Source organism: Anas platyrhynchos, chromosome Z (assembly GCF_047663525.1).
Source record: "Anas platyrhynchos isolate ZD024472 breed Pekin duck chromosome Z, IASCAAS_PekinDuck_T2T, whole genome shotgun sequence".
NCBI lineage: Eukaryota > Metazoa > Chordata > Aves > Anseriformes > Anatidae > Anas > Anas platyrhynchos.
This window is the reverse complement of record NC_092621.1, coordinates 5463798-5491104: the sequence shown is the minus strand read 5'-3', so window position 1 is coordinate 5491104 and position 27307 is coordinate 5463798.

Here is a 27307-nt window from a genome sequence, read left to right as displayed (position 1 = left end):
CTCTTATTAAATCTCATTTGTTTTCTTCCTGCCCATCTCTCCAGCCTGTCCAGGTCTCGCTGAATGGCAGCACAGCCTTCTGGCGTGTCAGCCACTCCTCCCAGCTTTGTGTCATCAGCGTACTTGCTGAGGGCAGACACTATTCCCTCATCAAGGTCATCAATGAAGATGTTGAGCAAGACCGGACCCAGCACCAACCCCTGGGGAACACCACTAATCACAGGCCTCCAGCCTGTTTAAGGCAACCCTGCACCCTCACTTTGAATACTAATTTTGATTCCATTCACCTCATCTTTATAAAGGTAGAAGCAAAGTGATGGCTTACTTAGCACTGACTTTTCATTGCTCTTCTGTTCCACTGCTGACATTTACCTGGTGCAGGAAATTCACTGTGGATGTAAATAATTTTATTAGGTGTGTTTTGCACCTCCTCTTCACTGTGTAGAGCAATACAGAATCAACCTTTCTGATTAGACAGCAAGAGTGGATGATCATTAATCTTGGTTTTGGTGGCCAAGAATCTTTGTGTTATAAAGCATCTCTTTCAAAACTGGGATTAACAACTTCATGAAAGCTAAGGTTTGGTTTGGTTTTGTTTTGATTTTCTCAAAAGGTGAGTGTGTGAACTTCTGTCTTTCCTATTTCCATTTCTGTTTTAACATAGTATACCACAGACACAGACACAGACACAGAATCTCTAGGTTGGAAGAGACCTCAAGATCATCGAGTCCAACCTCTGACCTAACACTAACAGTCCCCACTAAACCATATCCCTAAGTTCTACATCTAAACGTCTTTTGAAGACTTCCAGGGATGGTGACTCAACCACCTCCCTGGGCAGCCTGTTCCAATGTCTAACAACCCTTTCAGTAAAGAAATTCTTCCTAACATCTAACCTAAAACTCCCCTGGCGCAACTTTAGCCCATTCCCCCTCGTCCTGTCACCAGGCACATGGGAGAACAGGCCAACCCCCATCTCGCTAGAGCCTCCTTTAATATACTTATACAGAGTGATAAGGTCACCCCTGAGCCTCCTTTTCTCTAGGCTGAACAAGCCCAGCTCCTTCAGCCGCTCCTCATAGGACTTGCTCTCCAGGCCCCTCACCAGCTTCGTCGCCCTTCTCTGGACCCGCTCAAGCACCTCGATGTCCTTCTTGTAGCGAGGGGCCCAGAACTGAACACAGTACTCGAGGTGCGGCCTCACCAGAGCCGAGTACAGGGGGACGATCACCTCCCTAGCCCTGCTGGTCACAGTGTTTCTGATACAAGCCAGGATGCCGTTGGCCTTCTTGGCCACCTGAGCACACTGCTGGCTCATATTCAGCCGACTGTCCACCATCACTCCCAGGTCCTTCTCTGCCTGGCAGCTCTCCAGCCATTCCTCTCCCAGCCTGTAGCTCTTCTTGGGGTTATTGCGCCCCAGGTGCAGGACCCGGCACTTGGCCTTGTTAAACTTCATACAGTTGACCTCAGCCCATCGGTGCAGCCTATCCAGATCCTCCTGCAGAGCCTTCCTACCCTCAAGCAGATCGACACACGCACCTAGCTTGGTGTCATCTGCAAACTTACTGAGGGTGCACTCAATGCCCTCATCCAGATCATTGATGAAGATGTTAAAGAGGACCGGCCCCAGCACCGAGCCCTGGGGGACGCCACTAGTGACTGGCCTCCAACTGGACTTGGCTCCATTTACCACAACTCTCTGGGCCCGGCTATCCAGCCAGTTTCTAACCCAACGAAGCGTGCGCCAGTCCAAGCCAAGAGCAGCCAGTTTCTTGAGGAGAATGCTGTGGGAAACGGTGTCAAAAGCCTTTCTGAAGTCAAGGTAGACCACATCCACAGCCTTTCCCTCGTCCACCCAGCGCGTCACTTTGTCGTAGAAGGAGATCAGGTTCGTCAAGCAGGATCTGCCTTCCATAAACCCATGCTGACTGGGCCTGATCGCCTGCTTGCCCTTCAAGTGCCGCATGATGACTCCCAAGAGGATCTGCTCCATGAGCTTCCCTGGTACTGAGGTCAAACTGACCGGCCTGTAGTTCCCCGGGTCTGCCCTCCGGCCCTTCTTGTAGATGGGCGTCACGTTTGCTAGCCGCCAGTCAGCTGGGACCTCCCCCGATAGCCAGGACTGCTGATAAATGATGGATAGGGGCTTGGCCAGCTCCTCTGCCAGTTCTCTCAGTACCCTTGGGTGGATCCCATCCGGCCCCATCGACTTGTGCACATCCAAGTGCCGTAGCAGGTCACCAACCAGTTCTTCGTGGATGGTGAGGGCCACATCCTGCTCCCCGTCCCCTTCCACCAGTTCTGGGTACTGGGTATCCAGAGAGCAACCGGTTTTACCACTAAAGACTGAGGCAAAGAAGGCATTGAGCACCTCCGCCTTTTCCTCATCTCTTGTAACTAAGTTTCCCCCCGCATCCAGTAAAGGATGGAGATTCTCCTTAGTCCTCCTTTTGGTGTTGATGTATTTATAAAAGCGTTTTTTGTTATCTTTAACGGCAGTAGCCAGCTTGAGCTCCAGATGAGCTTTGGCCTTCCTAATTTTGTCCCTGCACAGCCTCGCTACATCCTTATAGTCCTCCCTAGTGGCCTGCCCAATTTTCCAAAGATTATAAACCCTCTTTTTCCTCCTAAGCTCAAGCCACAATTCTCTGTTGAGCCAGGCTGGTCGTCTTCCCCGGTGGCTCATCTTTGGGCACATGGGGATAGACCGCTCCTGTGCCATTAGGATTTGCCTCTTGAATAGCACCCAGCCTTCCTGAACCCCTCTGCCCTTCAGAACCGCCTCCCATGGGACTCCACCAACCAGTGTCCTGAGCAGCCTAAAGTCAGCCCTCCGAAAGTCCAATACAGTGGTTTTACTGGTTCCCTTCCTGGCCCCGCCAAGAATAGAGAACTCCACCATTTCGTGGTCACTCTGCCCAAGACTGTTCCCGACAATCACATCCTCCACCAGTCCTTCTCTGTTTGTGAAGAGAAGGTCTAGCAGGGCACCACCCCTGGTAGGTTCACTAATCAGCTGCATCAGGAAGCTATCTTCCACTTTCTCCAGAAACCTCCTAGACTGCTTCCTCTGGGCTGTGTTGTGCTTCCAGGATATGTCAGGGAAGTTGAAGTCCCCCACGAGCACAAGCGCTGACGATTTCGCAACTTCTGTCAGCTGCCTGTAGAACTCCTCATCCGTCTCCTCATCCTGGTTCGGCGGTCTATAGCAGACCCCGACCAGGACACTAGCCTTGTTGTCCCTGCCGATCCTAACCCAAAGGGACTCGATCTTGTCATTCCTAGCCTCGAGTTCTACAACATCGAAAGACTCTCTAATATAGAGAGCCACACCGCCACCCCTTCTGTGCTGCCTGTCCCTTCTGAAGAGCCTATAGCCAGGCATCGCAGCACTCCAGTCATGAGACTGGTCCCACCACGTTTCCGTGATGGCAACCAAGTCGTAGCCTGCCCGCTGCACGATGGCTTCCAGCTCCTCCTGTTTGTTACCCATGCTGTGTGCATTGGTGTAGATGCACTTCAGCTGGGCCTTTACCTTATCCTCCGGCCTTGCCACTGCTCCCCCTGGTACAGCCCCAACAGTCCTCGCTCCAGCCCCATCCCCCTTCTTACCTAGTTTAAAGCCCTATCAATGAGCCCCGCCAGCTCCTGGCCCAGGATCCTTTTTCCCCTAAAGGATAGGGACCCGTCTACGGCCACCAGACCAGGTGCTGAGTAAACTGCCCCATGGTCGAAAAACCCAAGATTTCTGCGTTGGCACCAGCCCCGGAGCCACGTGTTTAACAGGTGGGCTTTCGTTGTCCTCTCCGTACCCCTCCCTGTCAACGTAGGGACGGACGAAAAAACTACTTGCACTCCTGCTCCGTCCACTAACCGTCCCAGTCCCCTAAAGTCTCTTTTGATAGCCTTCAGGCTTCTGTTGTCAATGTCATCAGTGCCCGCCTGGATTATCAGGAGCGGATAATAATCAGAGGGGCGCACCAGGTTGGGGAGCTTCCTGGCCACGTCCCTGACCCTGGCCCCAGGGAGGCAGCAGACTTCCCTACGGGTAGGGTCAGGCCGACAAATAGGGCCCTCTGTCCCCCTAAGGACAGAGTCTCCCACGACAATCACCCTTCTTTCTTTCTTGGTGGAGGCAGTTCTGATGCGTGGAGTCGACCTCCTCGCCCTAGGCATCCTCCTGGGAACACTTTCTATCTCTTCCTCAGCTACCGGTCTCTCAATCTCCAGGGCCTCAAACCTGTTTTGTAAGGGCACCTGGGAAGGTGGGGCCGGAGGGGGGAAAGTTTTTTTTGTTTGTTTGTTTGTTTGTTTGTTTTCTTCTTTTGTTTTCAAACAAAATGAAGCCCAATGTGTCTTTGCATAGATACTGCAGGAAAACATTCATTTGTTACAATTTCCTGTAAAATATGCCTGATACTGAGATTTTAGACTGGTTTTTAAACATCTAATAAAATGGTCTAAGTTAGAAATGGGTCTGAGGCACAGCCTCACAGTCCAGCTAGATTAAGGTTTCTCTGAACAAGACTGAGGTTTTAAAACTAGGTTGGTTAATTTAAACCAGACCAGGACCATCTTTTTGTTATCATCAGCAGTTCTGCCACACCTCAAGACCTTTTATCAAATCTATGCCTCAGCAAATTTAAATGCTAGTTTAACTGCAGTTGTTAGTTAAATGACAGTTAATTACATTCTTGTAGCTCAGATTAATCGCTTTAGCAGATGAGTACCTTACACATTGGACAGGATGTATCTGAAATGTCTCTGGAAAAGCTGACTCAGAGCAGCAGGTTTTCTCTTCAGTATGAAACCACCTTTCTGTCTTTCAAAGGGCAAATCTTAACACTCATGAGCTCTCCAGCACCATCTTTCAGCGTTTGGACTGTGCTCTTAGAATTCAAAAGAATTCAAAATTCACAAGAATTCACAAGAATTCAAAATTCTTGTGAATTTTTGGGTAGACCTGTGTGGTGCCAGGAATTGGACTCGATGATCCTTATGGGTCCCTTCCATCTCACGATATTCTATGATCATATGATCTTTAGGAATGGGAGGTGACTCACGTGAGTGTATCATTGCCTTCCTGAAGAAAAGATCACAGAAACACAGAAAGATAAGGAGTTGAAGGGCCCTCTGGAGGCCATCTGCTCCAAGCCCCCTGCTCAAGCAGGACTACCTACAACAGGTTGATCAAGATCAAGAACTGCCTCCTGACACACAGGAGCAGAGCCTCAGTAAATTGCTAAAGTAGCTTTATCACATTAAACGTTATTATTGTTGTTGTTGCTATTATTAATTCTATTATTATTGTGCCAAGTCTTCCTACAATTACCAGACAGAAACAATCTCCAAATTTTTCAGGGCCTGTGTAAATGCACAACAAAATGCCAATCTGCAACTTAAGAAAGTTTACAGTTGAAGTACATAAAGTGATTGCTATTTAATTTAAAATGGGTTCAATGAGTTAAGAGTAATCGCATTAGAAAACCATCTATGCAAAATATTAATTCATATCTTTATTTCTTTCATTTGACAGTTTGTTTTGCCTCGTCTTCTCAACCCAGATTTATCAGTAGTCTGGCGACCCTCAGAGACTATTTGAGAAGTGGTACAGTTTTGGCAAGGGCTAAATTCTAGCAGAAGACTCTTTGAAACTTGCTGTAAATCTCTCTGTTCTGTTGCTCTACAGACCCCGCTTCACCATCTGCCTTGCGAATTGCATTTTTGTTGCGGTATTTCACAAGTTTTAAAATATGGTTATTACAATCCATAAACTGGCTTTCACAGAGATTATTAATTAAGTCCAAAATATTGAACCGACGTGCTTTGTGAAATATAGCTCAAACGTCACTGCACTGCTGCCATTATAACCCATCTGCATAATATTAGATTGGAGCACTAAGAAGCTGTAAGTTTTCTGTTTGTTGCAGGGGGGAGGTTTGTTTTGTTTTCCCTTGTAGCAGTCCAAGAAGTAAAACCTGGAGCCTTAAAGTCAGGTGGATGAGATAAATTGAAACGGATCTTATTGCTCCCAAACACTCTCCTGGAAATAATGGCATCTTGACATTTTATCAGTCACTCATGCGGTCATTCTCAGCGGTATCAGCCAGAGCTTGAAGGATAGAGCCGTAAAGAAAGGATTGTCAGCCATAAACATTCCTCAAAACCATGAAAGCCACAAATGAAAGCTTAAGTAATGGAGGACGGAATACCCTTGATATTTCAACAATTACCTGCAACAACAGGCTTTGTTCAGAGCCCTGGACATTTTTTCAAAAGCCTTTAGTTGTCATGGCCAGAATAGAATAGGGAAAAAAAAGGGGGGGGGGGGGAGAGGAGAGGGAAAAAAAATAAAAAAAGGATCAAAAGCTGTGATGTGAAAGGATAAACATGGGTGGCTGCACATATGAGGAAGTTTATGGAAATTTTTCAATTTTTTTTAAATCACAATTTATTGCCAAATATTAGAATTATTAGGCTGGTATTGAGATGTTTTTCCCCTTTTCTCCAAGAGATCATTAGGAAGACATTCATGCTGCTGATCTGTTACCTTTGTGGCCATTTCTAATGTCAAATTACAGAAGAAAAAAATGACACTTGCAAGCACATGGCAATTGAAGGAGCTTCACTAATGGACAGAAGTGAGCAAAAAAGTGAAAAAGCAAAAGTGAATTCAACTTCCTTACACTTTGGAAAGATATTATACTTAGTGGAGGACAAAAAAAAAAAAAAAAAAAAAAAAAAAAGGAAAGCTAATTTCACATAGCCTTTGTGCCATTATTTTCGCAATTTAGAGCTCAGGGAACCTAAGTAAAATGTAGTGCTTGGTATCCAAGTCAACCCAAACTCTGGAGGCAGTAAACATGAAAGGTTAAATGCTCTAGAAATTGCATTTGTAGAGTTTCTCAACTTAGGAGATTAATAGTTACTCAAAGCAATGGATAAATATTAGCAAAGGACCATTAGCAGAGAAAAACACATCAGTGAATCAGAGCTCCCCAGCTTATCAGATCAATTTTAAATAGGTTTATCTTGGACTTTTCTAGCACCTTAATGAGGAACAAATTGTTTTTTTTACCCCTTTTTGTTTCTTGAGCCTTTGTTGACTTTTTGATGTTTCCTACAAACAACCAACCATTAAAATAAATGGGTCAGCAGCATAAGTGTATTAATTCCCTCTCCCCTGCAGGTTCCTGGATACAGTCATTTTATAAAAATTCCCTTTTATTACTCTGCTTATAGTCACCTGAAGTTTAAGAACAAATGAGTTACTGTTGTTTAGTGATTCCAACTAAGGCAGATGAGGGCAAGTAATGAATGGAAACAAGACCAGAAGCAGGAGGCCAGTTTGCCTCTCCTTTTATATTTATGTAGATGACTACAAGAACAGCTAAGTTAGTGCATGTACAGTTGTGTAAGCCTGTGGTCAGAGAGAAAAGAATCACATCTTGTGTTTGCAAACAAATATTGAATCCAACCAATTGAACATAAAAGCTCCATTTTACCTTTCAAACCTCTAGGGGGGAAAAGAGAGACAGATAGTGAGGGCGAAAGAGGTATTTGAAATATGGTCCTTGTTAAAGCAACACAGAACACTGACTGCACTTCAGCAATGGCAGAGAAGAGGGCAAAGCAAGGGCACTCTTTCTTAACTAAGCTCATTTGCTCACATTTGTTCACATTTGTTCAAATGTAGAAATTTGAGGCTGTTTGAAATGCCCCAGGACATGCCCCTGGCCTCTCTCTGCCATCTTAGAAAACTGCACTTCTTCCATAGGTCCTAGACCATTTCTGACACAGAATTGGATCTCTTGAACACCCAAGGTTGTCTCGGATGATTTAAAGCACCCAGGGGAGGGAAACTGAAATGAAGTAGAAAGAAAAATTTCCCAAGTCATACAGACAACTCCCTCTGGGCCAGGCATCTTATTGACTATTGACTTTTGGCACCTAAATGCTTCTTTGGAGGACTGTAGGATCCTTTTTTCCTGGGGTACCTCTGTCTGGTATTCAATAACATTGCCCTGAGAGCTGGGAGCTGAGTTTTGCTCCTGACCAGCTGAGTAAATCCTAATGATCCATTACTTACTGCTGCCTTCATTTTTCATATTTGTCGTATAAGTTTGGTTTATTTAAACTAAGTTGTCAGCAAATCCAGATTGCTCTATGACACTGTTATTGGAGACTCATTCTTCTCATTCTTTGGGGACCACCAAATGGTGAAGTAACAAAATAGTTTTCATGGCCTCTGAATGCTGAGTTAGTGGTGGTCAGTTTGGAAGGCTGATGGAAGCTGTTTGTGCTTTGAGGTGCCTGTGAAATGGAAAATCGTTGCTCTGTGGACCTGTAAAGTCTCCAGAGGAATGTGCCTTCACTTCCAACACCCACTATCTCAGGTGAGGAACATCATACTGTCTCCTCCTGACCATGGACCTCATGTACTACAGACATCCACTTAGTTTCCTCCATTATCCACTGACCATAGGTTCCAGCAAAAGTCTTGATTTAGTTGATGCCATTTTTTTTAGAAAATAATTGCCAACAGGCAATGTGAGAATTGAGTCTGACAATGGAAGTAATTTCAGAAACAATCTTGTCACCTTCTGGGCCAAGAAGCATGGTATTGAGTGGGTGTACCACATCCCTTATCACCCACAAGCCTCTGGGAAGGTTGATAGGTACAATGGCCTGTTAAAGACTATGTTAGGAACATTGGGAATGGGACATGGACACAATGGGACATAAATCTACCAGAAGCCACTTGGTTAACAATAGGGGCGTCTGACAGCCATGCTGGTCCTGCCGAAACAAAACCTCTACATATGGTGAAAGGAGCTAAACTCCCCATAGTGCATGTAGGAAAGTGGATGGGGAAGGCAGTGTGGGTTGCTCCTGCCTCAGGAAAAGGCAAACCCACTCGTGGGATTGTCTTTGCCCAAGGACCAGGGTCTACCTGGCGGGTCATTCAAAAGAATGGGGATATCAAGTGCGTGCCTCAAGGAGATTTAATCTTGAGAGAAAACTAATCTGTAATCTACGTTATATGTTGTAGGAAAATGCTGCAGGATCAACGTTAGGTCAACTTTGCAGGGAACCAGGCAGTGCAACAAGGACTTGAGCTAAACTGGTGCTGGCGTCCAGACATCCAACTCTGCCTGCCCTGAGTGACCACTTTGACAATATTTCCAATAAAAGGTGGAAACAGGAAGAAGAAAGGAGGGGTGAGCTCTCATGAAAAAATCAGTCCTCCTCCCAAACAGCAGCTACATGCGTTGAGGCCCTGCTTCAAGGACGTGGTCAAGCATCGCTCAGCTATGGGAAGTAGAAAGTAATTTCTTTCCTCTGCACTTCAACATAGTTTTGTTTGTTCTTCCTTTTTTTTCCCTTACCTTTCCTTTTTCCACTCTTCCTTTTTTTCCCCTTTAGTTAAATTGTTTAGTTAATAATAAACTTTCCTTAATAATAATTATTATTATTTTTTCCCTTTAGTTAAATTATCCTTATCTCAACCCGTGAGTTGTTCTTTACTTCTTCCCCTCCTCATCTAAGGAGGGGGAGTGAAAGAGCAGTTGTGGTGTTTAGCTGCCTAGCACGGTAAAAACACCACACAATGAAATAATAGTTGGTTTTATACAAGATTTGAATGTACAAGGTCTAACACTATAATGTAGGAAACTCATTTTATACCAATTGCAGCTAACAAACCAATGCCCTTATATTTTTTCTTATAATCGGAATTGTCTGAGTTCTGCAAATAATGATGCTGGCAAGTTTAGAAACCTTCTTTGGATTCATGTATTCATTCCATTTTCATGACAAAACAATTGCTTTTTTTGTGTGAATACTTCATTCTTTTATAGAGGGAAGAACACAGTTACCATGAGGTTAAATGTTGCAGTGTAGGTCTGGACAAGTTGAAATACAGAATAACATTTCTACTTCCCCCAACAGAAGATGTATTTTATCTTATATGATGACTTGTTTCTTGCTAGTCTCTGTCAGCAGGAGCCATCAACATAATAGTGTTTAGCTGACCTGTGAAAGAGCTTCTGGTAACCACTACTCAAGAGCTCCATTAAGACAGAATCATTTAAGCTGATTCCATAACAATGTGAAACTTTTGTAAAATGAGGTTAAGAGGTTGATGCATTTTATATAACCAAATGCAACCATTTTGGGCCTGAACTTGTGAGCTGCTGAATAATCTCAGCTTCCATTAACAATACAGACATGCTCAGCATTTTACGGGTTCAGTATCAACAAAATCTAAAATTTTAAGATGTTTTAGTTACAATAATAACAGTAAAAGTGCACAGGAATTTGAAGACATTTACAAAGTAAAAGAAACAAAACCTCATGACAGTTTCTAGTTAAAACTTGCCTTGCCTTGCTTTACCTTCCTCCTTTTTAATGTGGAATGCCTCTTAGAGTACCTAGTATAGCTAATTTGATTCATGATACTATGTTTTTTGACAACACTGTTCCTCAACAATCATCAAGCACATTATGTTTTTTTTAACAATTATGCTTTTTAATAATTACTCAGGCAACTCTAGTTTTTATTAAGTACAACTGAAGACAGCCCGCCCATTGAATGTAAGGGCCAATATCCGATGTAGGTACATCAGATCAGAAATCTAGCCTGGAAAGAGTCCAGTCCGGTTCCATGCTTTCACCTGTAATTTAGTTCCACATATAAATGTACTGAACACTATTTAAAACCTCATTAAGTCTTGTTGATTCCAAAGGAGACAAGTTCCACAGCCATTTTCCACTAACAGCTACAATCCTTACCTTTTTTTTTTTTTTTTCCAGGCTAAATTTATTCATTTCTACTTTATCCCTATCAAAAAGATCTTGGTGATACCAGTAATGCCTATGATCTGAATGTGTAGAGTTTTAGACTCTGCCTGGAAGATATTCAGTATCTTCCATTCATACTGACTGCAGCAGGTTTGGGTAGATGTTGCCAGTCAGGTCTGAGCTAGAGCCCCTTCAAAATTAAATTCCATCAGTGTAAGTAGAAACATCACTGCTAAAAAGCAAGTTAAAAATAGTTTGCAGGAAGTTATAGACAATTCCCCAAACAAACTCACTTTCCTCTTGAAATTGTTAGGACTTGAACACACAAATCACTCCTCTTTCTTGGGCTATTTATCCTTTTTAGAGATTATAGATTATATACACCAAGCACCAATTCTATACACCAACAACCTTCACAATGCAGATGCAAAACACAACACTCTGAAGAATATGCTCCCCTTTCAAAAGGGATGAAATAAGACAATGACTAGGTCTGCAGTAGTATTTTCCATTCAAGGATCTCAAACCGGTTATAAAGGGGCCATTAACTTCATTAAACACCCATGAGACAGGAATTGAGCCATTATCTTCATTGCTTTCCATGAAGGGGAGGTGTATGTGTGTGGAGGGGGAGCGTCTTAAATTTGTATATCTTAAGGGGAAGTTTTGCAAATGTTTCCCACACTTGCTATAACTGGTTCAACTCTAACAGTTTTAAGCAAATCTGGGAGCAATGTATTGATTGTTCTTAGTCAAGATAGATTACAAGATATATAACATGCTGAGAGCAACACTGGATAGATCAGGGCTCAGGATTGTTGTTAGCACTACCATTAAATTTATTCATAGGGTGCAGCCAATGCCCCACAGAAATCAAAAGCTGTATATCATTGCCAACCAATGACGTTTGGGGTCCTTCACTGCCTCAATAGAAGGAAGGTTATCTCATGGGAGAGCTTACCACAAGCTGGAATTAGGAAGCCACCCTCAACTCCCTGCCAAGGGGAATATCCTGAGTGGAAAGGAACAACTCACAAAGCTAGGGCCAGCAGCATGAAACCTTAGAGACAAGTTCTGCATCTTGTTTTCCTTTTGGCTAGCTCTTGATGACTTATCAAGAGAGATTCAACCAGTATTCAACCCACCCTAAAATGGATACTGGCAGTTGCCAAGCTGTAGCTAGGTATTAACATTATTAACTAATCCAACAAATACCTCTTAAGATTATCACAGAATCACAGAATTTCTAGGTTGGAAGAGACCTCAAGATCATCGAGTCCAACCTCTGACCTAACGCTAACAGTCCACACTAAACCATATCCCTAAGCTCTACATCTAAACGTCTTTTAAAGACTTCCACGGATGGTGACTCCACCACCTCCCTGGGCAGCCTGTTCCAGTGTCTAACAACCCTTTCAGTAAAGAAGTTCTTCCTAACATCTAACCTAAAACTCCCCCTGGCGCAACTTAAGCCCATTCCCCCTCGTCCTATCACCAGGCATGTGGGAGAACAGACCAACCCCCACCTCCCTACAGCCTCCTTTAAGGTATCTGTAGAGAGCGATAAGGTCGCCCCTGAGCCTCCTCTTCCCCAGGCTGAACAAGCCCAGCTCCCTCAGCCGCTCCTCATAGGACTTGTTCTCCAGGCCCCTCACCAGCTTCGTCGCCCTTCTCTGGACTCGCTCAAGCACTTCCATGTCCTTCTTGTAGTGAGGGGCCCAAAACTGAACACAGTACTCGAGGTGTGGCCTCACCAGAGCCGAGTACAGGGGGACGATTACCTCCCTAGCCCTGCTGGTCACACTGTTTCTGATACAAGCCAGGATGCCGTTGGCCTTCTTGGCCACCTGAGCACACTGCTGGCTCATATTCAGCCAACTGTCCACCATCACTCCCAGGTCCTTCTCTGCCTGGCAGCTCTCCAACCACTCATCTCCCAGCCTGTAGCTCTGCTTGGGGTTATTGCGCCCCAGGTGCAGGACCCGGCACTTGGCCTTCTTGAACTTCATGCAGTTGACCTCAGCCCATCGGTGCAGCCTATCCAGATCCTCCTGCAGAGCTTTCCTACCCTCGAGCAGATCGACACATGCACCTAACTTGGTGTCATCTGCAAACTTACTGAGGGTGCACTCAACGCCCTCGTCCAGATCATTGATGAAGATATTAAAGAGGACCTGCCCCAGCACCGAGCCCTGGGGAACGCCACTAGTGACTGGCCTCCAACTGGACTTGACTCCATTTACCACAACTCTTTGGGCCCGGCTATCCAGCCAGTTTCTAACCCAAAATTATTGACCATACAGTACTGACTGCAACAGACATATACACCCACAGCACGTACAGAAACATTTATGTCTAGGGGTCTGAATCTAGAGCCAAATCCCACTCTGAATTGCACTGCTGTGGCCAGGCATTTATTTTGTCAGATACTGAGATCCCAAAGTTAACAATATGAGTCTTGCCCTGTGTGTTTGTAGTTTATGGCACTTTGGGTCTTCTGCCCTCTCTTACTAATAGCATTTTTTACAAAGTTTCCCTAAGCAAACAGGCCTAGAGAGGCTCATCTGATTGCTCAGGGCCATCACCACAGAAACAGACTCCAAATCTCCTGCCATCTCCTGCCCCCAAATCACTAGGCAGAACTCCTTCTCCTGTGGAAGACATGTTTTCCAACAGAGTTAGCTTATTTTCTGGAGAAAGTCTCCTTTGAAGTCTCTCTGGGTGTCTCCAGAGACTTTTCATTTCCATTCAAAACTCACTCAGCTCAATCCTGACACTGCACTGGCACAGGGAGGTTGCGCCTCTTTGTGGCACGCTTATCTTTCAACTTTTCTCATTTCTCTTCTTTAAATACTACATGTGGATCATTACAAAACCTTAGGAGACTACAGATATGCAGTATTCCTCTAGAAACACATAAACTAATAAGCCATTTCCTAGATACCTTGAGTCTTAGTAATATTTAGGTTCAGTCAGTACTCAGGAGGAAAATTCCAATTTTTGTTTTACTTCATAAACATTAAGAAGGTCAATCTTTGTTCACCCTCATTATAAAGTAAATTTCCTGATAAATGTCAAAACTGCATCATAAGCAAAATGACTCTTGCGTTACTGGTGTCATCAGTTTGGAGATATTTCTTGTGTGGTGAAGATATTAAGGGAGTTTGACTGGTGTTGGAACATGTGGGAGACTGGCTCCCAAACTCCAGCACAGCCCCTGTGGCAAGTGCTGTACATGGAGTGGGTTCACAGAATAACAGAATCATTAATGTTGAAAAGCCCTCCAAGATCATCCAACCACCACCCTACCATCAATATCACCCACTAAACCACGTCCCTAAGCAGCACATCCAACCTTTCAGCCCCAGGGATGGTGACTCCACCACCTCCCTGTGCAACCAATGCCTGACCACTCTTTCTGAGAAGAAATGTCTCCTCATTTCCAACCTGAAACTCCCCTAGTACAACCTGAGGCCATTCTCTCTTGTCCCAAAGAGTTGGAGCATCCCTGAACTGCTAAACAGACAACAAGACATAAGATAAGACAGAAAATATCCATGAAGGCAACTGGGCACAAAATATAGAACAGGTTAAGGAGGAAATGAAACATGGATCACAAATCCCTTATCTCATACTAAGTGTCTTTGACACATGGTAAAATATCAAAATAAGTTGTTCACCTAGCCTTTCTATTTTAATAACAACCACTAGATGAGATTCCCCTACTCTTTATTCAGACTAATTATACAATTTTAATGTTCCTGACTTACTAAGGAGTTCAAGTCCTGAAAGACTGAAAGCCCAATTTGTTCTAGACTTTTGTTCAGTACGACAAGCAAAAGAAAACTGACCAGGAGAAGTAAAATCCATTTTCTTTAGCCTCACTGCAGAGACGTTCACAGGACACATATATGTCACCACCTGATTTTCCCCAGAGCAGTCTAGATAATCATATTGCACTGTGCTCTTACATAAAAATGAACCTGCAGACTACACGCTCTACTTTTCCCCCCAACACCTGCCAAATACCTGTAAAACCCTGAAGAGTTTAGGCTTTTCTCTTTGTAAATGTGCTTACTTGGGATATGAATTCAAGTCTGAGCCATGCTTTGCTCGATCTGGAACTCATTTTGCCAAGAGGATGCAAACAAGAACATATAAGTGCTGACAGTTCTCCAATGCCATCTTCACAAATCCTCCTCCAGGGACAGATAAATAATGAAGCAACTCAATGGGAAATAACTCTAAAGTATCTCAGCCCACAGAACCACGGGATATGCACCAGACATACATGGGTGAATGAAGAAACGCTGAGAACATTTAGCAACAAGGATAGGACTTTGGGAACCCTCATGCTTGTCTAGGCTAACCAAAGTGTAAATCTGAAATAAATGGAGCAACAGTGATGCAAACTGTCATAACAGATTGAGAACCAGACTCAGAGTTCCTACTGTCTGCATGATAGAAAAATCTCCATCATCTCTGTATCACAGCATATTTCTTAATATTTCTCTTTCAAATGCTTACTCTGCCTGTTTTAGCAGTGCTGAAATGCAAATTATTCATCTTACATTTTCCACAGCTGACTCCCATTCCACTAATTCAGTTATGCAACACTTGACCAAAATGATTTCTCTCTCTCAATTTTTTTTACTACTTTACTGATATTTGTAGCAGCCTTTATGTCCAAGGCTGTCAGTGAACTGAGCTTGATCAGGCAAATTTTTACTCCCAAGACTGCGCTGCTGAATTACATGTAGAATGGCAGAGTGTGCTCTCAGCTACTGCATTAAGTAAAACAGCATAACAGCATGTCACATTTTAGACTTGTAGCCTACAATTTCCCCTCCTGCCCAGAACTTATCAGGGAGATCTATTAACATCCTGCAAGCACAGGATTTTTCCATTCAGTTACCATTTCCTTTCCTATTCATTACTAACAAGTTATTAACCATTTCCATCGCTACTGAGCATTGAGCCGATGTTTACAGAGAACTAAAACGATTCTAAAACAGTCTTCCTTACTGTTACGTATTTTCTTAAAGAACTCTCTGAGCTTTCTTTATAACTACTGTAAATATATATATATATTTATTTCCTTATTTAGGAGGATGGACCACTATAATTAGAGAGGGGCCATAGACGACCACAGACCCACATATGATCTCTGAAACTTCTCAGATACATGAGGGTCTCCAAGATGATGGATTTAATGCTTGTTATTGACAGGACTGACTTTAGTTTTTTCTAAGCAAAAGGCAAGTGTAGGATTTAGTCATGTGTTTCAGTTAGTAAGCTGCACATAGTCCTCCTTTCCCTGTTCAAGAGTTTACTCCTGACTCCACTCTTCTGAGCTAGTGAGATGAAGCATTGGCTCTGTTTGGAGATGACATCATCAGTGACCCAATTTTCTATCACTGACTTTAGGTAAAGCACATCTCTTTTTGTTATTCAGTACCTTTTTTTCTTTTCCTGTCAGTATAGCTTTGGAGTATACTGTACAATACGATATCTGTTGTTCTTTGGGAGGGTTTTTCTGATTTTTATGCAAGACTGCAGTGTCCCATTCAGATACACTTTTAACAAGAGGCAGGAAGGGGCCTTTAACCAGCTTAAAAGGGAAATGCTTTTCATATAGCAGCTCTTCAGTTTTCATGTGGCTCTTGCTCATTGTGCTTTGATCCTATTGACACTGAATGCTCTCTTGCTATACCTCAGTGTGATATAATGGAAGGAACGCCATGTGGTAGTCTGCAGAAAAGTCGATTAAACTAGCAGACATAAAACTGCAAACAGCTTTTACGCGTCACTAATGGACTGGGACCGCTTGGCTTTTATGATAGCTCAGAAAACCTTACACACCTGAGGTGTTGTAAAAATGAGTAACAGTTAAAAACAGGAAGAAATGTAAAGGATGAGGGGCAAGGCTAGATGGCTTTTGGCATTAGCTGTTGAACGATGCCAGACCATGGTCTGTTTACAGGTACACACGAAATGAGCTCTCCTTCTCATGGGAGATTGCATTTATCCCAAACACACCCTAGAAATTTGGTGATCAAAACTTTTGCTGTTAACAGAATCCCTTTCCATCTGTTTTAAAGAGGTAATAGCTTTGGTCAATAGGGATATTTAAATTGTAGGTTCAGTGTTTGTCTAACTAAGGATGTGCTTTGGCATTTTCCTCTGAGTTAGCAGAAATACCAGTCATTAAATATTTCCCCATATTGTGTTTAGTTCTGGTTAGTGCTGTCTGACTTTGGCTTTCAAAGGAATTAGAGACACAAGGCTTTTTCCATCACCACCATGTTGCCACATGCAAGTCCTGCATGGTGCTGTTTTCCATTTTAGGGCCCAGGACTTGAGAGGACAAAAGTTCTACAAAATCCTTTTCTCCTCTCCTCAAGTTGTAGACACATGGGTTAATTTTCCAAGATGAGCTTCAGAATGCGCTATCCGAGAAATGACAAATTTCTATAAATAATGCTGAATACTGCGAATTATATGCCTGAAAAATCACTTGATCATTAAACAATAGAAGATGCCTTCTATAAAATAAATAAACAGTGAAAGGAGAAGGCAAAAATGAAGCTTATGATTAATATGGTCTGAACAGTTCAGGAAGTTGTTGGCCAAATGCTAAGATGCTGTGTGTGTCATATACCTTTGAGAGATCCTGTCCCCAAAGCAAAACTGCTTAGGTCTGACACCTGACTGATACCAACAGCGTAGACAGAGAAATCTCCAATGCTGGCTCAACTAGGCAGCAGACAGCAGGGTTTTTTATGGCAAAATCTTTTGACCATCATAAATTTTCATGCTCTGTACCTGGATACCACAGTGAATGGTGATAGATCAGATCCATTTGTCATTCCTCTCCGAGTCACTGAGTTAAAGGAATGTGACACTTAGCAACCTAGTCATGAAAAAATAAAACCTCGGTGATGTCTTATTAATATTCCTGCATGTAGTTGGAGGAAAAAAGTTAACTTGCAGATAGTATAGCTCAATTAAGCAGAAAACACACATCCTAAAGAAAACCCGACCTTAATTGCATAGCTTTGACCTAAAATGAATTGGGTTTGATCATAACTGGCTGGGCACCAAAATATATATTCTATTATTTTTTATCTTGCTGTGGTAATTAATGTAAGAAATGTTTCATGCCAAGCTAGCTCTGCCTGTAGTGTCCTCAGATTAAAGGGAAATGGAAATAGCATCTCTGTCAGAGTGGTTGCACAGTGTTCTCATCCCCTGAAGGAAACCCAAGCCTTGCTGACTAAGAAGACTTCAGCTTTTTGATCATGAGTTATTGGATATCGACCCGTCATTCAGTCAGGGTTGCAAACTGACTGTCCTGAACTGAAAGGGTTGGAATCAGATCATATCCAGGGGGAACAGCTCTCCCAGCAAAACTTCCTTCCCATCTAAATCAAGCCTACAAATAGCAATTCACGTTTGTCAGACATTCATCAAATGTGACATGCTTCATGGAGCCAGGCCACAAAAACACAGGAACCTGTCATAATAACCTCATGGAAGATGGCAGACAATTCTGATGCTGCATGACATGTCAGGTAGTGGATAGTGTGTTTCCTGAAGAGGTGAATGTAAAACTCGATCTCGTAGAAAGGGAAATTGTCACTCATGAAATGAAAACAAAACAGAACAGAACAAAAAAAAAAAAAAAAAAAAAAAAAAAAAGAAGACTATCTGATCCAATTAAAATGTACATTGATTACTGTCAGGTTGTGAAAATGCTGACATGCAGGGATTGATCCTGCTGAGGGATGTTGCAGAAAGCAACAAGCCCTATAACTGGAAGCTATTGGTCTCTTCAAACCCACAAGGAGTAGCTGTTAATCTCCAAAATTAGATATCTCAGCCTATTACTTAAAAGCACTACTGTTTCAGGCAACAATAATCACTATTTTTGTAATTTTGCAGTACAGCCAACTCTGATTTAACCATTGTGGAAAGGGCAGACTGTGGAACAACCTCACCCTGAACCACTGAGTCTTCTGCACTGAAGAGCAGCTTGCAGGGCTGAGGCTGGGTATGGACTGATGCAAAAAAGTCACAAAGAAAATCTGTGATGGGCAAGAAGACTCAGTGTTTGTCCAAACCCAGCTTGATTCACAAGTGCAGCAGGACTGCAATAACAGGAAATGCAAGGGGAAGATTTTGAGGTGTAGTTGAAATAACCAGTGAAATAACAGGCAAAAAAAAAAAAAAAAAAGTTTTTATAGACTGTCTCCTTTCCAAAACTGGGGAACAGCTTAACAGCTTTCTAGAAAACTATTTTCTCCCACAAAGATTTGTCTCTTCTCAAAATTTTCTCTTTTTGAACTGGATATTTCTTTCCTCCATCACTTTTTGATATCACTTTCTTACTATCTTTCATCCTACTGCTTTCCCAGTTTTCACTAGGGGAAAGCAGAAATAAAATTGGGAAAATTAAATTACAGTTGAATACTTTTAATAATAATCCCATGACAAAAATAAATAAATAAAATAAAATAAAATAAAATAAAATAAAATAAAATAAAATAAAATAAAATAAAATAAAATAAAATAAAATAAAATAAAATAAAATAAAATAAAATAAAATAAAATAAAATAAATAATCTGATTTGGAAAGTCAGAAATTTTAATGAAAATAAAATATTTTCTTCTTTACTAAAAAATTTCCATGTCTGCTAACAGGATCATTTATTTTCCCATCCTAAAATAAAAGAGAGGTGTGTAGCTTTGATTGTTTGGTTGGCTTTTTCTTTAAAGCTTATTTTCCTATATGCTCATGTGCCACTTTGACTGAATGTTGGGAGTAAAGGCCAAACAAGGATCAAAGTAAAGATGAATACTGCTGAGGTGAAAATACAGTCAGTGAGGGCACCCAATGCATGGTTCAGGTGCCCAGGTGAGTCTGGCAGTTTTCATGTATGTGGATGTCTTCCTGACAAAGATTGTATAAAATGACACCTACATTTAGGTAACTGAAGGGCCTACTATTTAGATTGTATCCCCTTAGGTGAAATTACATTGATTTTCCCTGTATCAATTCATTAATCTTCAAAAAAAAAAAAAAAAAAAAAAAATCACTAATATGTTTTGTGCATCACTTGGAAAATTCTATTTAATCCATTGACAAATTTACAGACACATAATATTAATTTTTTGGAGGCTTATTTGTCTCATATTGAAATATTTTAAATCTGTAGATGAAGGGACACAGATACTAGGAAAATATTCCAATAGGATGGTTAGAGGAATGCAAAACTCAGCCTTCCACTGAAAGAAAGCATCAATGTTTTACTGTCTTACATCCTTTAGCACAAGAGATAATTGCTATAGGAGGTAAGAGCTTATAGGTGATTTTTCAGGTAAAATGATAGATGCCAGTAGTGTGCTGATAGAAAATTTTGCCCTTCTATATTACTGTTTCAGACATTTTATTGACAGCCTGTGACAATACCATCTGTTTAGAGGTAGGTAGCTGTGCATCTAGTTTAGGCACACCTATCAGTCCACGAGCAAGAACTTACAAACCTCCCAGAACTGCAAGTCATCTCGGAAAATCTCCACATGGAACTTCCTGCATCCTTCTTCTCAACACAAGACATAAGAGATATTCTATACTATGACATAAAATGAACAAAAAAGAGCCCCAGATTATTGACAATCTGCAGCTGGAATGAGGTGCTGTATGATTAATGCCCTATGGGGAGGATGCTGTAAACAAAACATTATTTTGTATTGCAAATAAATGGGTCTGCTAAGTACTGTGTAAATCCCCCCAGGTACCAACGGTCTGTAGCTCTGACAAAAAATGCATTTGCAGAGCACTTAGTGTCAAGAAATCCCATCTCTTGATGCCAAAGGGTTGAGTGTCTCCAAATCACAAGATAAACTCATTAAAATGGGCCATTACTGGAGGAAGAAGAAGCCCCAAGACTCCTTCCCCATTTCTTTGTAGGGTTAGCAGGAAGAACCAAAAAGCATAATACAGGTTTGAGTGAACATAAAACAATAGTAAGCTCCATAAGGAGTAAGGATTCCAAGGTAAATAAAATACTGAAAGTCAGCAGAGGCAAAAGTTAACTTAATATAAAATACTTGACCCTCAGGTAAGGCATTAAGATGCTGTTTTGGCAGCCAGAACTGATAGCAGACTTGCTGAAAGGGTATTGGCTTCAGAAAGAAGACAAATACAATCCTAATCCCTTTTTCCTGCCACACGCTGGAGATGAGTGAAACCCAAGGGGAAAATTCTTATTACAGCAAATAGGTGCAAGTCCAGAGGAAAAATTAAGTCAACTTGACAATTTACAAATTTCCTTTCAAGCATGAAAGGTAGATGAAAACAGAAGGTTATTTTTAAATCCAGACCACAGTATTTTGTATGTTAATATCACCGCTAAAGAATAAGGGTCACAGGAAAAGAGTTCATAATGAACCCAAGCTTCATCTCACTGGAATGAAGCCAAGATAAAATAACTTTTGTCAGACAAGCAATATTAGGAAATCTAATACAGGGAAACAACATCCTTCCTTCTTCCCATCAGGGGCAGTGAGACCTGGCAGTTTAAATTGAGGCACAGCTTTCCAGGTGAAGATGCAAACCAAGATAAAATCTGCTTATCCCTGACTTTGCTGGGATAAGGAATATACATCATGAAGTTCCTTGGAAAATAGATATTTCTCTGCTGTTTGATTTATGTTTGTCTTGGTTTATTCCCCCACAGTCGAAAGAGGATTAGATATAATCAAAGTTTGCCATCAGCATACCTGTACTATTTCACAAATGAAAGACCTTTAGCTTTGTGGAAAATATCCGTCCTGTTAGGTGGGCATCTGCTTAACTTTTATGGTCCCTGAACATGTGCTTTAAAATGCTCAAGCGTGCCAGGACCATAGACCTCAAGTCCTAGCAGTGTTGAATGTTGTTTTTGTAGGTGGACAAATTCCAATCCCTTTTGTGTTGTAGAGAAGTGATTGTACAGATCTAGTTATATCCTGACCACTACACTAAGCCAAATACTCTCTGATGTTGAATCTTGGGCTCAGTCTCCCCTCAAACTGCACATTTTGCGGCTGGAAAATAACCCCCTCTCCAAATTAAGAGCAGTTTGGGTTTACATCAACACAGGAATGATAGTGTTGGTGAAGATTATACGTGGGGTCAAAACAGCTAGTTTGGGATGAAATGCAAACCAGTTGAAATTACATCTTTTCTTGATGTTCCAAGAACCATTTGGTTGACTTTTTTTTTACTTTTTTTTTTCCCCCTGTTGTAGAGCCAGATGTGTCTTCCTCTTGAGTGAGGATATCAAAGCAGACTACTCTTTTCAAGGAGTTGCATGAGCTCTAGGCACATGTGGCTGCCATGAAAGCATATTCTACAATGAGAAAAGATCTCATACAGAGGAGCAGAGAAATGCTGGAGGAAAAGAAACCACATCTCAGGGCTGAGAGGAAGGAGTTTTGCCCTTTCTTGTAGACCAAAGAGGAGCTGAAGGGAGGTGGCAGATGACATGAGAGAATTTGTCCAGAAATCTGTTTTGTTTCTTCTCTCAGAGGTCACCTACATAGATAAATGCATCCATTCCTTGGGGCACTCTGTGAACTTAAGGCTGAAGCTGTGAAGAGTTTTGTAGAGATAGTTGCCAAGAGAAAAGAATATCAATTAAAATTCTGAAATGGAAAACCTCATGGAGGTTCTTAAACTGAAAACATTTAAATGTCTCTGTCAGCAGATAGGCTGCATTATCACTTGCTATCTCAGATTGCAAAAGGATGACCAGCCAATAAATAAAACAAAAATACCATGCCTGAACACAACAAAATGCCACTGAAAACTTCCATACCATAAGAGGAATCCATCTGGTGGCATATTTTTATGCTTTTCTTCCATATGACTTATAGCTGATTTATATCCAAATATGATATATGTGTACCTCAGCTAGCACGATGGGATCTAGCATTACACAGATAATGTTAATTATGTAATTGTTACCATAAATTACACTGTAGTGATACTAACATATAGAAAGTGCTTACAAGATCGGGGCCTAAGCTACTACCTCATGCCAACTTTCCCCAAATCCAAAACAATCATTTTTGAAAGACTGTTCTTCTTTGACAAGATCTAATTAGAGAATTGCTTGGTGAAGAGATCTATATGTAAATATGCATATAAATAAATATATATCAATGAATATATAAATACCTTTATATAGAGAGATTTGAATAAGCATTAAAATGCATCCTGGTTCCAGCAATGTAAAGAAAAGGATAACTAAGATGGAGAACAAAATTTCTGTTACTTTGCTTTTTAAGATGTCACCACAGATCCATCCTCTCTAATCTTACATATTTAATTGCTGGCTGTAAGTTATAAGTTGGTCACATTTGAATTTCTGTGTAGTTCAGAGAAAGGCAAAGGGAGAAAGATACTCTTTGAGAAGGTGACCTTTTGGGGGTTGAACGACCCTTTGGGGTTGCCTATTTTATTCCCAGACCAAGCAACCAATGTAGAACTACTCATTTAGAATGCTGCTTGAAAAGCCAAACATTGAATACAATTTGGTTACTATTTCCAAATTCCTTGATCATCTATATAAAGTAATGCCTGTACTTATTTGGTGCAGAGAAGAAGCATGCACAGTCTTTGAAATCAATGAATTTAGCCTGATTTGTACAGCAGTTGTTCTCATCTTGGAACAGGCATCTGTAACTAGTGACATCAGTGCTAGAGGTGTCAGCCTGATGTGACTAGTCAGACATTAATGTTATAACTTTGCAACTTCTGAAGTTACATGAGATCTTCTCTCTGCTTCATGATATGCATATTTTCAGTCATCTGGGTGAATTCCAGATTTCCTTGCAAAATCATCTCTTAAAATTCAGGCACAGCTAGGAAACACAGCAGATTTTTTATCATTGCTAACAACACTGTACAGTTCAGGAAAGAAAATGATTTAAGTCTGCGCTAGACATCTAAGCTCTATCATAGATAATAAAAAGTGGTAAACATCTTCAGAGGGCAATTAATTTGCAGGCTCAGTCTTGCTTTTGGTAAAGTGAAAGTCATTTTGGGGTGGATATGAGATGTAGGACTGTCTTGCAAGAGTGATAAATATAAGAAGAGGTGTTGTGAGACAAAAACAGGGAAGATAACAGCATAGGTGCTAAACATCTGAGCTAAGAATGCACAGGCTGGAATTTATCTCATCCACCTTTATCTACTTTAAAGATCATCATCAGGTCCAAGTTAATCATCTAGGCTCTTTTCTAGCTGATGAGACAGTGTGACCAGAGAGTGGTCAGTTCTCTATATCCAACATTGGCAGGCTGAAATGCCCATGATATGTGTTGGTGTTTGCCATCAACTTCAGAAAAAAAAAAAAAAAAAAAAAAAAAAACACTTGTTGATCCAATTACTGATTACTTATAGACAACTTAAGTGAGGTGAGATGAATCACATACCACATATTTCCTATGTAGTCATTTCATGTAGTTTATTTCATTTAACTGTTGAGGTGGAAACTGGCCATGGTCCTTCAAAAAAAAAACCCTTCTATCTTATAAGCTCAGAGAGTGTAAGGAGGCCTGGAAAGAGTTTTGGCACACCTAGACTAACCACTTGGTTATCATTAGCTATTTATGGACATACACTTATTGTACTAAACCCAGTTACATGGGTTTGGCTAAAACATAATCTCTATTGTGCTGCATTAACTCTTCAGTCTTGAATTGAACATATCAAAACTAGAAGAATCCCCCTCATCTCTGTATATGGTCCTGAGAGTTAATTCCCTGGTCCAGTACAAATGTGCACCTTTTTCCACATTTGAATTTGTCTGGCTTTCAGCCACTGCCTCTTGTTAAGACCTTATTTTTGAGATTCAAGATCTTTTTATGACCTAGCATATTTCCCTTAGGAGGCAACTTACACATGGTCACAAAGTAAAAGTGTGACAGAGCAAGAAACCAAACCTTAGCCTCCAAAATCTCACGATAATACACAGATCATCAGCTCATCCTTGCTGTTGACAGCCCTTTGGTGGATAATGGTTATTAATGCATAATGTAGAAGGGTTTTACAGGTGAGACTGCAAGAAAGGACAGTGTTACCTCTGACTCTTACAGTCACACATAGGCAAGTGAGCCACAGCTGGACGATAACGAAAGAGATCAAGTTTTATACAACACAAAGAGCTTCTGATCTCAGCTTTGTATGGCTTTGGCCCCTCATGAGGCAGACTGTTTCTGCTTCAATCCTTTGCTAATGCAATGGCTAAGGCCTTCTTGATTGTCCTCTGACTTTCATGGCCTTGATGATGCTGCAACCACAAAGTGCCCATGACCCCAGCAGTCCTCCTCCAGCTTTTTCTGCTCCAAGCACCCTGAGTATCCCATGAGTTAGTCAATGTTAGGCAAGGTGCAGAGCACGGCAGCCTCCTCCAGCTGCTCAAGCCCAGTCCGGCTCCTGCTCAGCCACTGGCACCACAGCCTGGGCCTATACCCCTGGCCTGATGCCAGCAGCTGGCACTAAATTCACTTGCACACACAAAAACAGGTCCCACCGTGAGTTGGCACCTGGACCTTCAGCACCTTCAGCACACATACACATGGGAGAGAGTGTAAATATGCAGAGAGAGAGAGTTGAGAAAAGATTTAATGAGAAAATATAAGAGCACAGGACAGACTGCAGTGACCAGACACAGGCTTGATTAGAAGAACACTGACCTCCCTGTTTTACCCTCAACCAGCCCTTCTCCACCTTTTCTACTGATTCCCCTTTGATCCTGCTGCTCCTCTTACCCTGCACTCCCCTCGACCGCCTCTCCCCCCGCCCCCACCCCAGGCACCCAGTTTCTGCACCCTCCCAGTCTGGGCCCCTCTTACCAGCTGCAAAGTCCAGGCTGATCTTTCTGGAAGTGGGCGTCTACTTTGGAGCCCATAAACTAGTTTTGACTGGAAGGTTTGTTTCTGGTCATTGTCTCCATTTTATTTTATCAAGTCTGTGTCTCAGCATTCGGATTATTGTTCACTCTGCTTTTCTTATTATGCAGAAATCCTCAGTCAGACAAAACCATGTTTGAATCTACATCCCCAGGTTCTCACTCTCCTTATCAATTTGTACAACTGACTAGGTTTGTATCCAGTCCTTGTCTCCCAGTTTAGGAGTCCTCTGTCAGATAACCCTGCTGAAATAAACATTCCCATATTCTCATACAACCATCAGCTAGTGTGTCTGACCAGACTTTGTTCCCATCACTGATTCCCTTTCTTATTATCCCTCCTTGACCATATACCCTTAAAAGGTGCAGGGAATCTCCTTCTACATACATTACAGCCAAGAACCATGAAAGGACTTGCAGCTTTTATAGAAAGTAGCAAATTTCACTTATGAGAAAGCACCTTCCCCCTCCCTTGAACTTCACCTTGCAGTTGTGAACTGAAGCTCTTCTCTCTGTCTGCCGCAGCCCCACATAAAATGAAAATTGTTTCTCATAAATTACTTTGGAAATGCACATTGCATGTTAATTGTAAAATAAACAGTTTAAATTCATTTCATTGAGCACAACATCAGAAAGAAAATGAGCCAACTGCAGTAGATTATTTTTGTTGGATAGGTTTCAATCATCTTTACTGATGCCCTTCATTCTTCTCCTGATTACCATCACTAAAAACCCCCACAGCAAATTTCATCTGAGTATCTAAAAATAGAGATATTTATAACTTGGCTGTTTTTGTCTCACATCTCTCCTCCCCCTTTCCTCCTTGCATTTCTGATCAGACTTATTTCAAACCCTGCTGAAATATGTAAAGCATCCATACAAGGACTATGTACAGAAGAGAAGCTGGGGGTTTCACCACCTTTTTTCTATCTGTACCATAGCAGGCAAAAGGAGTAGCCACAGTCTATTTCCAGTTGTTCTGCCAGGGCTAGTCATCCCATGAGTGTTGCCCTCTCAGCTGCTTCTGTGAATGCTGTCTGTCGTCACCCAGATTCAGCCAGGTTTGCAAAGATTCCTGAATCAGTGCTGTTAAGCTAATCTGTTTTTTCACTAGAGAAAGAGAGGTAAGAGCAAGCTACACAAACAGTCCTTCCAGAAAGCCAGGGATAGCAGAGGTGAATAGATGGGGCTGTAACAGTAACTTCTTCAGCTGGTGACACTGCAGCCACAGAGACTGTGTGAGCAAGGCCTTAGTGCTCGTCCTTATTTTAGAAGAGCTCTACTGCTAAGGAGCTGCCTGATAAAATAGATGCAAACCCAGCAAGTTTCAAAAGTCTCAAAGAGAGGGGTGAATGTCACCCTTCAGACTTTCTCTTTGATCTTTGGGTTGACATGCCAAAAATTAAACAATTCATATTGAAGACAGAAGTCTACATGTTGAGCCTACACGATCACTTTGTAGTTTGTAAGTCATACCTTAAGGCACAAGATAACTTGAAACTTTGCCCAGGCTTGCTTAAAATTCAACTCGGGTTCAC